This window comes from Eptatretus burgeri, chromosome 2 (genome assembly GCF_056783735.1).
Source record: "Eptatretus burgeri isolate ZD-2024b chromosome 2, Ebu_testis_v1, whole genome shotgun sequence".
In the NCBI taxonomy this organism is placed as follows: domain Eukaryota; kingdom Metazoa; phylum Chordata; class Myxini; order Myxiniformes; family Myxinidae; genus Eptatretus; species Eptatretus burgeri.
The window spans coordinates 147,147,848-147,165,010 of record NC_140962.1 but is presented as its reverse complement, the minus strand read 5'-3'; the positions used below and the strand labels follow the sequence as shown (position 1 = coordinate 147,165,010).

Below are 17,163 nucleotides of genomic sequence, written 5' to 3'. Positions count from 1 at the left end.
GATTTAAGCTACAAAGTTGGTTTAAGCACCAATCTATCACTGCATTTCGTAGTGGGAAGGTGCAAACTGATCGAAATATTAATAGCTTGAAAGTATTCCACGAAAAGTATGCAAAACTGCATTCCTTTGGAAAGGAATGGGAAGGGATCAGAAGGGTGGGTGGGACTACAACTGTCAATCAGCCTGATTGGGGTGGGGCCGCCAGAAACATTTGCCCAAGGGCCAATCAGAACTTTTTTTGTATACATTGTAAAGGCTCGCATGAGAGCTAACACACAACACACAGTAAGGGGGGCATGAGACAAGAGGGGCGGAAGAGGGGACAAAACAGTGGGGAACAGAGACATTATGATATCTGTGGAAGGGAGAGGGATGGGGCGAGGAACACGAGGTGTACAAGATGGACATTATAGGGACTTTCAGGAAGGAAAGCAGGGAATTTGAAGGAGGTGTGTTTGGGGTGGATTAAAGTGGATAGAAAATATCGAGGTTTTGGAGGTGGGAAGATACGAGGTGATGGTGAACGACTGTTTTGAAGGCCTGGAGGGAAGAATGGGATTGAAGAGAGTGTGGGAGTTTATTCCAAAGGCAGGGAAAAAAGAGGAATAAAGGAGTGAAGGTGAGCAGTGATTTTGGTAGTGTACCAGAAGGGAGTTGTTGGTGGACCTTGAGCACCCCACGGAAAATTGATAGGGACATATCACAGAAAGAGCAGGGGGGGGGCGAGACCAGAGAGGAGACGGCGGAAGACAAAAAGACCATCGACCTGCCTGCAGTGAGGGAGTGAGAGGCCCAAAGACTCAGGCTCACCGCGGGAGATGCCGATGATCCTAAATGCCTTGATTTCCACAGCGTGAAGCTGAGAGAGGTGAGAGGCAGGAGCACCAGCACAGAAAGGATAGCAGTACTCCATCAGGCTTCGGACGAAAGATTTGTACGTGGACAGGAGCTCGGCTGGGCCGTGGGAGGACTTTGCACAATGGAGGATTCCCAGTAGGCGACTGGCTTTGGACGCCAGGTTGGAAATGTGGCTTTCCCAGGAAAGATCATGGCAGATAGTGAGACCCAGAAGCTTGAATAAAAGGACTTCTTCCAGAGGATTGTTGAGAAAGTGGGTTGAGGGGGGGAGGAGTTTTCGAAACGGTCCTTTCGGAGAGACATAGTGAGAGTGTGGGATTTTTCAGGATTGAAAGACATGTTCCATGTGTTGGATCAGTTTGTGATTTTACCCAGATCTGCAGTGAGCGAAGAGGCGGCTGCTTGCCGGTCTGAGGGATGACCGATGGTACGGCAGAGGGTGGAGTCATCAGCAAAGAGATATAGAGGATTTACTGGAGAGTCGGAGAGATCATTGATGAAAACCAGAAAAAGAACAGGGCCCAGAACGCTACCTTGAGGAACTCCAGCCTGTCAGGAAGAGGGGATGAGAGAATCCATTTCGGGCCACACATTGGCTGCGACAGGAGAGGAAGTTAGTGAGCCGTGAGTGGAGATGGTCTTGGATACCACAGAAGAGAGTTTGGTGAGCAGGGCAGGGTGCCAGACCATGTCAAAAACATGTGACAGGTCTACGGATATGACTCTGATTTCCTGTCTGGCATTGAGTACCTCCCTCCATTGATGGAAGAGCAGAAGCAGCATATCCAGGGTAGAGTGACCTGGTCTGAAACCAAATTGAGAATCAGAAATCAGGCCATTGGAGAAGAGTAAGGATTTAGTGTCTGAAGCGATGATGGATTCCATAACCTTGCTGATGATTTGGAGAAGGCTGATTGGTCTGTAGTTGCAAGGATCTATTTTTGCACCTTTTTTATGCAGGGCAGAGATGTTTGCTGATTTCCAAGCAGATGACCTTGAGCAAATGAGAGGGTGAATAGAACAGAGAGAGGGTGAGCAAGAGCAGAGAACCAGGTTTTTAAGACACGTGGGTTGATGCTGTCAGGACCGGTTGCAGTATCTTAGGCAAGGTTTGACAGCAAGCTCTCCACGTTGTCAAGAGAAAAGGTCACAGAGTCCAGGGACTGTTGGGTGTGACAGGGTATGGTGAGTACAGAAGGCAATGGGTTTCGGACACAAGATTTTGATGGAAACACCGAGTTTAGGCATTTTGCATTTTCACGTGCGGTATCTGCAGTGTGGCCATTTGAGGTAAGGGAGGGGATGGAGGGGTAACAACCACCAGAAAGAGATTTGATTTGATGCCACCAGGATTTGGAGGAGGAAGAGAGGTTTGACAGTTTCGACTTGAGATTAGAAAGATGTTGTTTTCTGGCTCTCCTGAGGGTCGATACACACTTGTTCCGAGCTTTATGGAAGGAACTTCGATTACCTCAGTATCCTTTGCTTTCCATGAGGCAAAGTCAGTTGTTTCAGGACAACTGCCTTGCGTCAAGCTTCAGTAAACCAAGGGTGGGAGAGAGAGAGAGAGACACAGAGAGACACAGAGAGACACAGAGAGACAGAGACAGAGACAGAGACAGAGACAGAGACAGAGACAGAGACAGAGACAGAGACAGAGACAGAGACAGAGACAGAGACAGAGACAGAGACAGAGACAGAGACAGAGACAGAGACAGAGACAGAGACAGAGACAGAGACAGAGACAGAGACAGAGACAGAGACAGAGACAGAGAGAGAGAGAGAGAGAGAGAGAGAGAGAGAGAGAGAGAGAGAGAGAGAGAGAGAGAGAGAGAGAGAGAGAGAGAGAGAGAGAGAGAGAGAGAGAGAGAGAGAGAGAGAGAGAGAGAGAGAGAGAGAGACATTCTCTAGATGAGTTGATGTTGGAGAAAGTAGCGATAGGAGACCAGTCTAGAAGTTTGATGGCTGCTTGTAGACAGTGCCAGTCGGCTTGAGTGAAATGCCAGACTCGACGGCGCTGAAGTGGTTCTCTGATAACAGCCAGAGAGATGTCCACTTTGACAAGGACATGGTCAGAAGAAGTGATTAGAGCGGAGAAAGAACAGCAGATATTTTCATTAAAATCAGATCCAGAATAGATGGAGTACCATTGGTTGAGATCTGGGTCAGGAAGTTGACCGATTGAGTCAGTCCCAATGAGTTGCAGAAGTATTTTGCTGAGGTGCCATGACAGGTGAGAGAGATACCCACACCGAGCCAACTGGTATGATGACAATTGAAATCACCACATATGAGGAAGAGAGAGTTTGGATGAGAAGATAGAAGTTGGTCCATGTTTTCGGATGGTGAGGTGTAAATAGTCATCACTGTTAGGTGGACGGTACAGTACACATATAAACATGAGGTGGGAGTGGAGGGGAAGCCATAGCCAAAGCTATTCCTGGGGGTGTGGGGGAGTGAGGGCAGTGCATGGAGAGTGAGGAATAGAGTGTTTGATGAAGAGAGAAACTCCTCCACCAGGACGAGGCTCAGGTCTGTCATACCGGAGGAGGGAGTAACCAAGGAGATATACTGGGGAGTCAGAGACATCTTGAGGGAGGAAAGTTTCTGCGAGGCAGATTATGTCTGGTTTTCAGTGGCAACCTGTGTGGAAAGATATGTAAGGTTTGAGTGAAGGCCCCGGATATTTGAGGTCCACACTCTTAATGAAGAGGGATGGAGGAGGCTTTGAGTGCAGGGGATGGGAGGGGAGAGGGAGGGTAGGACAAGGGAGAAGGGGGGGGTGGGTAAGGAGAGTTGTTGAAAGAATGTGGGGGATTGCAGAAGAGCTCAGGGAGGGGGCGGATGAGGAGGAGAAAAGGCTCTGTGGTACTGGGTTGAGGTACAGTGGGGAATAATAAGAGAGGGGGCAGAAGGCACTTGAGGATTTGAGGAGGTGGAGTGATGAGATGGAGGTGAGAGGGCAGGGGAATGAGGAAGCTTTGTGGATGTGAGGTGGGGGGAAACTTTGAGAAGGATGAATGAGGGGGGTGAATGGTGGGAGAAGGGTGAGTGGGGAGAGTTCAGGGAGAAAGGTGAGGGGGGAGTATTTGAGAAAGGTTAGAGGGAGGCTTGGAAGGAGAAGACTGTGATGGTTGCTTTGAGAGGGAGGGGTGAGAGGGCTGAGTTGGCACTGAAGTTGGAAAAAAAATAATGGTTGATGGAAAGCGAACAAGCATAGCAAACTGGGATTTTTTAAATTTTCAGTTTGGAAATGCAATTAAAGACATTTCTTGAGGGATGGAATAAAGGTGAATTAAGAGAATGGAGAGAACAAATGCTGTAACAGTTGGACTTTTTAGACAAGGTATGAAGGAAAGGTCGAATTGAGAGCAGTCTGTTTAAATAGCAGAAGAGTAGTAAATTATGATACAGTAATGAGAACCACACGTGTGAAAGAGGAAGATGAAGCATTATAAGAGATCGTTTTTATTATTATTATTAGTAGTAGTAGTAGTAGTAGTAGTTGTAGTAGTAGTAGTATTATTATTATTATTATTATTATTATTTTCTGAGAGAGTTTTCATCAGCTTGGGTGAAGGAAAGGTTGAAGAAAAAAATCGTGCGGTGAATTGTGAATTATGATTGGTAAATGCAGAGGGTGGAAACAGATCACATGGTTACGGGAGAAGCACGTTGTTACGGGAGGTGTTTCGTCAAAAGTGAATTTATTTATTTATTTTTAATAAGGATTGCGTAAGATTTGGAAAAGGAAAGGTTGAAGTAAAATTGTGGAGGTATATGGTAAATTTGGAATGGTAAGCATGGAGTGAAGCTGATAGATCAATGAAAAGTATCAGGAAGAGGGTAGAGAGAGACACTGGTTACAGGTGTTTAGTTAGGAAGGATACAAGGATTATTATTATTATTTTTTGATGGATTTTTTGAAGATTAGGTAAGATTCAGGAATGGAAGGTTGGAGGAAGTAATCGTGAAGGTAATGGTGAGAGTGGGTCAGCTCAGGTGGAAGAAAGATGGTGTGCTGGCAAAAGGCAGAAGAAGAAGAAGAAGAAGAAGAAGAAGAAGAAGAAGAAGAAGAAGAAGAAGAAGAAGAAGAAGAAGAAGAAGAAGAAGAAGAAGAAGAAGAAGAAGAAGAAGAAGAAGAAGAAGAAGAAGAAGAAGAAGAAGAAGAAGAAGAAGAAGAAGAAGAAGAAGAAGAAGAAGAAGAAGAAGAAGAAGAAGAAGAAGAAGAAGAAGAAGAAGAAGAAGAAGAAGAAGAAGAAGAAGAAGAAGGATAAGGATCGGGACTCGTGGGCTTGGAGGGGGAAAGGTTGTTGTTGTTTTTTTTAATTTACGATAAGAAACAGAGTGTTTAATTGGGAGGGAATAGATGGGGGCGTTGGGAAAGTGGGGAAAATAGTAATTGAAGATAATAGGGAGAGAATATAAATAAAAATGATCATACACCAAGAGGGGAAGGATGGGTAGGCCTCAAGGAACCCAGTAAGACAAGGTTGATGAAAACTCACAAAATAGCACGCTTTTTGAAACAAAACCGAACTAGGAACACAATAAGCATGTAGGTGAGGAAATAAACAGTTAAAACGGGACAAATAACGACTGGAAACTTAACTTTGAGAAAGTCAGCAGAGAACTCTGAGAGAACCTGCCGTCTCTCCAAACCCAGAATCGGAAGTTTTCTGGCTGTGTTTGTTAACCACGGAATATTATCAGCCCTGTTTGGGCAGGGCAGTCATGGGGCCAATCAACTGCAACAACACACATATTTCTACGAACTACCTACTATTTAGAATGTTGGATTGTCGATAAAGTATGTATAGTACCGATACAAAGTGAGCACGTCAATAAAGTTTGTACTACAACATTTGTAGATCAGTAGTAGAACATTGTCGTAAGGTATCGTGATGATTAAGAGAAGAGGATTGTGGTGTCATATCGTGGCATCGTAATGTGCTGTCATTCTTCGTTATTCTTATTCATTCTTCTTCCTCATCCATCACAATCCCACAACAAAAGTAAAATGTCAAACGATGTCATGATGGTAATCCATAAGAGGATTGTGGTGTCATAATGTGTAATTCCTACCTTGTTTGGTTGTTTTTAGTGGCGCCGCATTGCAAACGTTCCGCATTCTTCTTCTTATTATTATTATTCTTCTTCTATCTTATTATTATTCTTCTTCTTCTTCTTCTTCTTCTCTGAAGACAAAGCCTTTCGGACTCGACTCTTTTATATACAGGATCCGGATCTCCTTAAATAGTAAACACTTGTACACATCCTCGCATTGAGGGTGCCATTTGAGAGCGTCCATCACGAACTTTTAAATATATTCGGACATTTGCTTTAAAGTTTCGAAAAGTTCACGTTACTATTTAAAGATTATTCCATTTAATGTGTTGTAATTTCGTAAATACATTATTTATTTCGTAAATACACGATACTCTCGTCATGAACGAGGAGCCTCCATGACGGGTCTCGCCATTGGCTCCATCAAGGCACGTGACGAAATATCGGAAGTTATTATTGCCTTTAGGACGCAGCTCTTGGTCACATTTGTCCTTGTTTTTAGAGATTTCATCCCTCTATGTTTTTACATTTTTTAATATATGTATGTATGTATGTATATATATATATATATATATATATATATATATATATATATATATATATATGTATATGTTGTTCATCTTTCGGCTGCTCCCGTTAGGGGTCGCCACAGCGGATCATCCGTTATGATCTGCATACTGATTTGGCATAGGTTTTATGCCGGATGCCCTTCCTGACGCAACCCTGGTCGCCTCTTACGACACAGGGATAAGGATTGGGTTTCGCCATGATTCCAGGCTGCCCTACACCCTCTCATTGCGCGGCCCAGTGCAGAGCTCCCGTCTTCAAACGATCCTCCAACCCAAGCCTCCGAGTAGCCGGATTACAGGCGCACGCCACTACGCACGGTCCATATATATATATATATATATATATATATATATATATATATATATATATATATATATATATATATATATTATATATATATATATATATATATGTATATATATATATATATATATATATATATATATATACATACATACATATATATACACATACATATATATATATATATATATATATATATACATATATATATACATACATACATATATATATACATACATACATATATATATATATATACATATATATATATATATATATATATATATATATATATATATATATATATATATATATATATATATATATATATATATATATATATATATATATATATATATATATATATATATATATATATATATATACATATATATATATATATATATATATATATATATATATTTAATTGTTTCTGCAAAAAAAAATTTAAGTAATAAAATTCTTAATGGTTTATATATTTTGTTTTCTTTGGTATGGTTTAAATCCATCTATGTCATTAAATTGTTTTAATATGTGTTTCAGTTGATTAAGGGAATGCTTTGGATATGTATCGTTTTTGGAATGGTACTGTCCCCTCCCACAATCCTCTCCTGGTTTGGTTGAGTCCACCTTTGCGTTTGATTTCTTTTCCAAATCAAACGAGGAATTTTTGATATATTTTCTAATTTTGAGTTGTGTGCAGTAGCCCAAGTAACTTCCTCGCATTGGAATCACCATCATTGCTTCAGCAGTTATTGTGGTAGGTTGGGCTACAGTTTTGCACTGTTTTGAGAAAAGAAGAAGAAGAAGAAGAAGAAGACAACCATCCTCCATGATATATACATGTGTGTGTGTGTGTATGTATATATATGTATATATATATATATATACACACACACACACACACATACACGCATGTGGAGTGTGACGAGCACTCTACCAATCCCCATTGGATACTGTTTCCAGTGGACTGTGTCCAGTGTGGAGTGGGACTGTGTCCATTGGGGATTGTGGGAGTTCTCATCACACTCCACATGTTTTGAGATACCAAGGTTCACACTACCGACACATGTTTTGAGACCTTTTGATCTCAAAAATAGTTGGTTTCCCCATTTATTAATACACGATGCAATTACTGTTTAATCCTGAAGTCAATCAGATGAAAATTGACGATTTTTTCAGATAAAAATTATTAATTTCAGAAGTTTGACCTTGAGTTGACCTTTGACCTTTTGATCTCAAAAATAGTTGATTTCCCAATTCAGTGAAGCAGTATGAAAATCCTGTTCAAATTTCAAGTCAAACACATCAAAATGTGTGTGCCTGGTGTTGGCTTAATGGTTAGAGTGGTGGGCTTTGTATTATTGGGTCCTGAGTTCAAATCCTGCTTGGCTGTGGAATTAATACCAGGTGGGGTTGACTCAGCCTGTAATCCTTCTGAGGTTGGCAAAATGAGTACCAGCTTGCTGCTATCCTACGTTGGAATGGTGTCCTGTCCAGGATTGTGCCCAGGCGACTGTTGAGGCTGCACCAACACTCTGCACAGAGTATGGTCCTGATGGATGGATGCACATCAAAATCAGAGTATTTTCCCAATGGATGAACATCAAAATGTATATCTGGGGTCCACACAAAGACCCCCTGTTGGCAGATGAGGGATATACAGGAGACCTTTACATGTTATAGTTTCTTAGATGGGCACAGAAGTTCCATTTGCCATGTTATGTAAAACACGTTCATGACATTTGAGAGAGCATCTGTTTGGATGGCAAGTTGTGTGAGATGAATGGCATGGTTTGAGGGACTTTGCTGTGAATCAAATTAAGCTTCACCCTCAAATGACTGCTTTGTTTCCCATTATTTGCTCAACATGCAAGGAAGGTACAGCCATGGAAATAAATATATCCAGCACGATTGAAAGGGCAACGAATGATATTAATATGATTCTTGCAACCCTGACACACAGATACTATTATGATCTGAAACCAAATGGGTCGTCTCGAGACCTTGGCACAAAATTACAAAACTAACCAATTCTCACCACGTGACTGACCTGTTAAGTCGCTATAAGGTCGTATTATAAAGATAAGTAATAATTAATTTATGTCATCGTTTTCCCTTATCTGTTGAAGATTGATGCTTGGGGATAAAACTGTTCACAACAGAGACTGTAAACAGAGTTGTGAAGGTCGTAACAATGGGGGCTGTGTATGCCTGTGTCATGAGAGAAGCGTCCGCAGTCGATGTCAATACTCGTGGATCCTCTTCAAAAGGATTTCACCCATACTGAATTTAGTGCTTAACACTCTCAAGATTATGATTTGAACTCTGAACTATAACCGCACTCGGTAGAGCACATACCTCCGCCAAGCTGAACAGTTTACATTTTGAATCCACCGATAGGCCAGATCTGCATAGCTGGACCTGAACTAAAATCTAATCGGCTTGTTCTTGTCACCTACCCAACTCATCTACCAAGTTTTGTCATAATTCATCCACACTTTTTTGAAATATCGTGTTTTATGCAGTTTTTGGCCCCATCTCTGAAAAATGAAAAATCACTTGAAATTGTTTTGTTAAATTCTCGAATCCGGATTCAGATATTCACCAAAATCTAATCAGTTCGTCCTATGTATGTATGTATATATATAATTGACCCCTCCCACACTCCTTTAGCCTCATATATGTATATTCTTGTAATGAAAAATACAAAAGGTGACCTTTGTTGGACTATCATGGACACCTCGTCCTTTGAGAACTTTTTGAACTCCCATCGCACCCAATTGTGTTATCAGCAGCCTTCTTATCGAAACTTTAAACATTTCCCCAAAACATTCAAACCATTCTTTCTGAAGTCTTTCCTGCAGACTATGGAAATTCTCCACCGTTCCCTGAACATTATCGTCCGGCACTCAATAGGTGAGTTGTACAAGGCCTGGATAAATTGAAAGAAAGAAGGAACATTACGTGAATTAGCACACCAACAAACCCTGACCTTTGTGGGATTAAAACAAATACAAAATGTACGGATTAGTCATTAACGGCAGGAAAAATTGTGGTTCAAACTCACTTTTTATTGGAATCAAGTGGGAAAAGGAATTGAACACGTTTTTGGAAGGAAGGGAGGAATTTCCCATTTCAGAAATCTCGCCAACATGGTTTGCAATGGCCAACGGGTTGCTGCCATCGCTGGGAAACTCAGATGCTCGCTCGGATGTGAAGAAGGGGGAAAAAGATTCCTATGGGGAATTAGAGACGGCTGCCCCCACGTTGTGTACTTTGGGAAGGCGAGTTCTCGTAAAACGCGGCCTCGCTGGCAACGCAGGACTCCTGCCTTGGCTCCGTGTGGATCGCCTACTGATGGGGAGCCAAACTTCAAGGAGAAAAGGGTCTATGATGGTAAGTGTACCTTCTTGCAAATATTATTCAAAAAAGACCAAATATAACAATAACCATTGTTAACCAAACTCTTTCAATCCACTGTCGGATGAAGGCCTTCCTGAACACCTGGTGATGGCAGGGCGGCCATCCGTCTCGTTTTCTCGAGGTACTCTATCCTCTGTCTGATTTTCTGCTACTCTGTCCTCCATGGATATGAAACCGAACACCTTTATATCCTCTATTTTCCTCTTGATCCACCCCTTCGACCCACAATTTAACTTTTGATTGTTGATCTTCATTGGTTATTTGTATATCTGTCATTTAATTAATCCCACATTTGTATTGGTCCTATGGATGCCAACAAAGATCCCATTTGTCATGTTTCCTGATGAAGTCTTTACATTACGGCTGTTGCATGCCGCTGTTGAACATTGGTCTTGCCGAAAATGCCAAAGCGAAAGACATCATTCAACTCAGAATGGTCGAAAGAACAATGCCAGCTCAGTGTGGAGAGGTATCTCAAACATTTCATCAATGCCCAGATACACTTCAAGAACATGAAGACAATCAGCTCCTACGTATTCTCATTACCATGCAGCAATGCTCACACAGAACGGGAATTTTTTTTTTCCAATGATGACCACCACTTGGAAAACCTTGAGGAAGTGGACAATGTGAAAGCAGAGCTCCAGATCTGCATTAATTTTTTCAGAAGAATGCAAAGACATGAACATTCACTTCTGCCTGATGCCAGGAAAGGGTGGAGATATAAACACGAGTCGATCCGAGAATTGTGGAACACATTTAACTTGTTTGTCGTCTTTATAACTGGTTATAATGAATTGGCACGAAATTTAGTGAAAAAATCCCCAAAGCACTGTGCGCTAAATGCAACTGTCCTCTATTCTCGAGGTCTTTTGGCCACCCTAGTTGAGGAGTATGCGGCATCCTCTATCCATCTAACTGGTCAATTGTGGGTTATTGTGAGTGAGAATCAAACCCACACTATAAGCTATTGTTCAACAACTCGGCCAAACAGTCAAGAATAACAACAACCACAATATTACCTAGAAAGCATCTGAAAATGCAAAGCCGATCTGCGTACGCTTTGTATTCAGACTTCTTTCTCTCCCTTATGCTAAACAGGACAAAACAGCAAAAAAGAAAAAAAATGACGATTTTAGGTGACCTTGACCTTTTGACCTCTTAAATTCTTAAATTCGTAAAATTTTAGGTCAATTGGATGAAAATTAACAATTTTATGAGATGCTGACCTTTCACCTTTCAACCTTTTGACCAAATTATTAATTTGACTTCTCCTTATTCTCAGAGTAAAGCTTTGTTGAAAATTTGATGAGAAAAGCTCAAATGGTAAAAAGGTTTTGGACGGGACAGACACAGACACATACAGAAGTGAATGCCAAACCCCATCTCTCGCTGGGTGGGGGAGAGGTTAACTAAAATGGCACTCGCTCGAGTGCGTACCTCCACCAAGCTGAACAGTTTACATTTTGTATCCTACTGATATGTCTGATCTGGATCTGGACCTGAACTAAAATGGTATTGGATTGTTGTTGTCACTGAACCAATTCATCCACCAAGTTTTGTCATAACGCGTCCACAACGTTTTGAAATATCATCAATATATCGTTTTTAAATACATCTCTCAATGGTGAAGAACGACGTGGAAATTAAAAAAAATTTCTCGGATCCAAGACGATGTCTCAAGAAACACATAAAGCAAAACGATGTCTCATGAAACATGGAAACCAAAACGATGTCCACTGAAACATGGAAACCAAAACGATGTCTCATGAAACACATAAAGCAAAACGATGTCTCATGAAACATGGAAACCAAAACGATGTCCAATGAAACATGGAAACCAAAACGATGTCCAATGAAACATGGAAACCAAAACGATGTCTCATGAAACATCGAAAGCAAAACGATGTCTCATGAAACACGTAAACCAAGACGATGTCTCATGAAACATGGAAACCAAAACGATATCTCATGAAATATCGAAACCAAAACGATGTCTCATGAAACATGGAAACCAAAACGATGTCTCATGAAACATCGAAACCAAAACGATGTCTCATGAAATATCGAAACCAAAACGATATCTCATGAAATATCGAAACCAAAACAATATCTCATGAAATATCGAAACCAAAACGATGTCTAATGAAATATCGAAACCAAAATGATATCTCATGAAATATCGAAACCAAAACGATATCTCATGAAACACGTAAACCAAAACGATATCTCATGAAATATCGAAACCAAAACGATGTCTCATGAAATATCGAAACCAAAACGATGTCTAATGAAATATCGAAACCAAAATGATATCTCATGAAATATCGAAACCAAAACGATATCTCATGAAACACGTAAACCAAAACGATATCTCATGAAATATCGAAACCAAAACGATATCTCATGAAATATCGAAACCAAAACGATGTCTCATGAAATATCGAAACCAAAACGATATCTCATGAAATATCCAAACTAAAACAATATCTCATGAAATATCGAAACCAAAACGATATCTGATGAAATATCGAAACCAAAACAATATCTGATGAAATATCGAAACCAAAACGATGTCTCATGAAATATCGAAACCAAAACGATATCTCATGAAACACGTAAACCAAAACGATATATCATGAAATATCGAAAGCAAAACGATGTCTCATGAAACATGGAAACCAAAACGATGTCTCATGAAACATCGAAACCAAAACGATATCTCATGAAATATCGAAAGCAAAACGATGTCTCATGAAACATGGAAACCAAAACGATGTCTCATGAAACATCGAAACCAAAACGATATCTCATGAAATATCCAAACTAAAACAATATCTCATGAAATATCGAAACCAAAACGACATCTCATTAAATATCGAAACCAAAACAATATCTGATGAAATATCGAAACCAAAACGATGTCTCATGAAATATCGAAACCAAAACGATATCTCATGAAATATCGAAACCAAAACGATATCTCATGAAACACGTAAACCAAAACGATATCTCATGAAATATCGAAAGCAAAACGATGTCTCATGAAACATGGAAACCAAAACGATGTCTCATGAAACATCGAAACCAAAACGATGTCTCATGAAATATCGAAACCAAAAAGATGTCTCATGAAACATCAAAACCAAAACGATGTCTCATGAAATATCGAAAGCAAAACGATATCTCATGAAATATCGAAACCAAAAAGATGTCTCATGAAACATCAAAACCAAAACGATGTCTCATGAAACATGGAAACCAAAACTATGTCTCATGAAACATGAAAACCAAAACGATGCCTCTTGAAACATGAAAACCAAAACGATGCATCTTGAAACATGAAAACCAAAATGATGTCTCGTGAAACATCGAAACCAAAACGATGCATCTTGAAACATGAAAACCAAAACGATGTCTCGTGGAACATCGAAACCAAAACGATGCCTCTTGAAACATGAAAACCACAACGATGCATCTTGAAACATGAAAACCAAAACGATGCCTCTTGAAACATGAAAACCAAAACGATGCATCTTGAAACATGAAAACCAAAACGATGCATCTTGAAACATGAAAACCAAAACGATGTCTCGTGGAACATCGAAACCAAAACGATGCCTCTTGAAACATGAAAACCACAACGATGCATCTTGAAACATGAAAACCAAAACGATGCCTCTTGAAACATGAAAACCAAAACGATGCATCTTGAAACATGAAAACCAAAACGATGTCTCGTGGAACATCGAAACCAAAACGATGCCTCTTGAAACATGAAAACCACAACGATGCATCTTGAAACATGAAAACCAAAACGATGCCTCTTGAAACATGAAAACCAAAACGATGCTTCTTGAAACATGAAAACCAAAACGATGTCTCGTGGAACATGAAAACCAAAACGATGTCTCGTGAAACATCGAAACCAAAACGATGTCTCGTGGAACATGTAAACCAAAACGATGTCTCGTGGAACATGTAAACCAAAACGATGCCTCATGAAACATGTAAACCATAATGATATCTCGTGAAACATGTAAACCAAAATGATGTCTCGTGAAACATGTAAACCATAATGATGTCTCATGAAACATGTAAACCAAAACGATGTTTCGTGAAACATGTAAACCAAAATGATGTCTCGTGAAACATGTAAACCAAAACGATGTCTCGTGGAACATGTAAACCAAAACGATGCCTCATGAAACATGTAAACCAAAATTATGTCTCCTGAAACATGTAAACCAAAACGATGTCTCGTGGAACATGTAAACCAAAACGATGTCTCGTGGAACATGCAAACCAAAATGATGTCTCGTGGAACATGTAAAATAAAACGATGCCTCATGAAACATGTAAACCAAAATTATGTCTCCTGAAACATGTAAACAAAAATGATGTCTCGTAATACATATAAACCAAAATGATGTTTCGTGAAATATGTAAACCAAAATGATGTCTCGTGATACATATAAACCAAAACGATGTCTCGTGAAACATGTAAACCAAAACGATGTTTCATGAAACATGTAAACCATAATGATGTCTCATGAAACATTTAAACCAAAATGATGTATCGTGATATATATATATATATATATATATATATATATATATATATATATATATATATATATATATATATATATATATATATATATATATATAAACCAAAATGATGTCTCGTGAAATATGTAAACCAAAATGATGTCTCATGATACATATAAGCCAAAACGATGTCTCATGAAAAATGTAAACCGTAATGATATCTCGTGAAACATGGAAACCAAAATGCTGTCTTGTGAAACATATAAACCAAAACGATGTCTCCTGAAACATGCAAACCAAAACGATGTCTCGTGAAACATGTAAACCAAAACGATGTCTCGTGAAACATCGAAACCAAAACGATGTCTCGTGGAACATGTAAACCAAAACGATGTCTTGTGGAACATGTAAACCAAAACAATGCCTCATGAAACATGTAAACCAAAATGATGTCTCATGAAACATTAAAACCAAAACGATGTCTCGTGAAACGTCGAAACCAAAACGATGCCTCTTGAAACATGAAAACCAAAACGATGTCTCGTGGAAGATGTAAACCAAAACATGTAAAGACATGAAATGTCTTCCCAGCTATAAACTGCCATCCTGGTGTTTTGCAGTTGGGGAATTACATCGGCGTGTGACGTCCATCGGATGTATGTTAACCTGGCTGACCAGTCTGCAAGCAAGAGTTGGTGGACTTTAACGACCCAATTGTATTATCATTCACGAATAGTCGGCGAGTTATCTCTCGTACCCTGGATCGCAATGAAGTGTTTTTTCTTTTCTTGGAGGTTCCGTATATGACACCTTACCTGGAGGTTACACTTACATTTCGAGTGTGGTTACCACCTAAGCAGCAACTTCTGCAGTTTAAACAACTTGAGCAGATTGGTTGGCTCATGTGAATTCACAGTTCATGTGAATCAACGACCTTCTTCAGATATGAAGGGCTACCTGGTGCACAACAGGTAAAACCAATCACGGAATGGTGAAACTCCACGGATGGACGGTGGTGTTGCTGGTGCATTGCGAAAGCGAGCCCACATCCGCACACTAAATCTTTTATCACAGAGTCTCATATTTCATGAAGTTAATACCACTGCGGGGAGGTTACATAATGAATGTGTGCGGGAGAAGGAGGGAAGGTTGTTACGGTTGTAAAACTGGGGCCGGGGGAAATGGGGAAAAAAATCAATGGAGTGGAATTCGTGAAAATGATTTTTTTTTTCCTTTCCTCCTCGCCTGTCCTGTTGTTCATGAAAACCTTCTCACCGAATCATGTCGGAATAGAAAAATAATCATACTGGGCAATGTCTCTTCCCTCTTATCACCGAGTGCATGGGGAACGGTTGGACGAGAGAGAAAATAAATAAATAATAGTCAAGGTAATTTTGGTTCTGCCTTGCCTGCACAGTCATGGCTCCAGGTGCAAATCTTCCTCGACCTCATATTGGACGATGCACACAATTACATTTGAGCTCTCAAGTTTGGGTTCGATTCCCGGTCAGAATATGAACCGTCGGGTGGGTGGCTCACGGGTAAGGGTGCTGTATGACCAAGTGCACAGTCGCTTGGATGAACGTGGAAGTGGCTGAATACATTATATATGTCCCACATTGTCTTTCATGAAAAATAAGTGAGGTTTTTTTAATCCAGAGTCGAGGCTCATGGAGGAGCTAGAACATAGAAGAGATCAGAACAAAAGGAACAACAGAAGTAGAGCAGGGGAAACACATAGCAGCAGGGTTTTGAGACAAAATAGAGAGGGACTTGAACAAATAATAATGGATGTGGTGAAGAATGAGGTGCAAGGAAGGGATGGATGGAGAAGCAAACTCTCCGGAAGGAAAAACAGGAAACTTGCTTGGAAGGAGGTTGGCTAACTGGTGCAGAAAAGATCATGGTTGTGGATGGGGGGGGGTGATTTGAGATGGTGGTGAATGGCTGTCTTGAAGACCTGAAGGTAAGAATGAGTTTGAAGAGGATGTGGAATTTGGTTCCACAAGCTGTAAAGAAGAGGAACGGATGAGTGGAGGTGAGCAGTGATCCTGGATTTTGGGAGTTTCACCAGAAGGGGTTTATGGTGGACCGCGTGCTCCGTTGCTATCGCTGACGCATTACATAAATTGCAAATTCCGGCTCTGACTCCCGTTGGGAAGGCAAAGGCAAACAACCTAGCATAGCCATTTCCAAGAAACACCTGCTTTGGACCAGAGCATGGCATGGCATGAGAGAGAGAGAGAGAGAGAGAGAGAGAGAGAGAGAGAGAGAGAGAGAGAGAGAGAGAGAGAGAGAGAGAGAGAGAGAGAGAGAGAGAGAGAGAGAGAGAGAGAGAGAGAGTCAAGAGAGAGAGAGAGAGAGAGAGAGAGAGAGAGAGAGAGAGAG

At 40.4% G+C, this 17,163-nt stretch overlaps 1 long non-coding RNA gene across 1 annotated transcript in view; it reads right to left on the bottom strand.

Annotated features, from left to right (window-relative positions):
• The window catches only part of LOC147033475 (uncharacterized), a 54,226-nt gene extending 48,213 nt beyond the window's left edge, over positions 1-6,013 (bottom strand). Inside the window, exon 1 of the long non-coding RNA XR_015055560.1 lies at positions 5,944-6,013. This is a non-coding gene — a long non-coding RNA (uncharacterized LOC147033475). The remainder of the gene's footprint in view (positions 1-5,943) is intronic.
• Between the last annotated feature and the right edge of the window lie 11,150 nt (positions 6,014-17,163).